The 641-nt window shown below is 40.4% G+C and overlaps 1 protein-coding gene across 2 annotated transcripts in view; it reads left to right on the top strand.

Annotated features, from left to right (window-relative positions):
- Positions 1-641, top strand: part of LOC113214159 (uncharacterized) — a 39709-nt gene that overhangs the window by 29714 nt on the left and 9354 nt on the right. The window lies entirely within an intron of this gene.

Here is a 641-nt window from a genome sequence, read left to right as displayed (position 1 = left end):
ACACAAATCCATATGGATAGTGAAATCCATCTGGATTGTGAAACCAGCATGGAGAAGCATCAATCACCAAGCTGCTTGTTTACGTGAAAGGACACAGCACCCATGTAAACTTTCGCTAATAACGCAAAATATGCGGTCAGATTTTCGATTCGACAACTTGTTACGAAGATACAGCCGAGTTGAGTATCGCGATTTTTACTTTTCTATCAGAGAGTAAACATTTCGACGTATTATTCGCAGTGCTTCAGTCAAAATTTCTGTGTTACACTTAGTTAAAAAGTTATGATTGAATTTGCAAATCCATAGTGGAAAAAATGCAGCCGACCATAATGGGAAATATTCCAGAATGGAAAATCAGTAATCCATAGTGGAAAATCACAAATCCACAGTGGAAATTATTCCAGATCAAGTTCCATAGTGGATTTTCACAAATCCATACCGGAAAATTATTCCATACCAAATTCCATTGTGGAAACGAGATTCCGTATGGAAAAACCAGATCCATCTGGAAATTAACAGGAATTCCATATGGAATTTAAAGCTGGGCGTGTCTTCTACTACCACTTGTCGCCGCGACACGAGTTGTCGCTTGGACGCCTGTGAGGTAGGCCACGGCTTCTCTAAGGCGCCTGTTGTGACGA

Source organism: Frankliniella occidentalis, unplaced genomic scaffold, assembly GCF_000697945.3.
Source record: "Frankliniella occidentalis isolate FOCC.00 unplaced genomic scaffold, Focc_3.1 Scaffold123, whole genome shotgun sequence".
NCBI lineage: Eukaryota > Metazoa > Arthropoda > Insecta > Thysanoptera > Thripidae > Frankliniella > Frankliniella occidentalis.
This window is presented reverse-complemented; position numbering and strand designations above follow the sequence as displayed.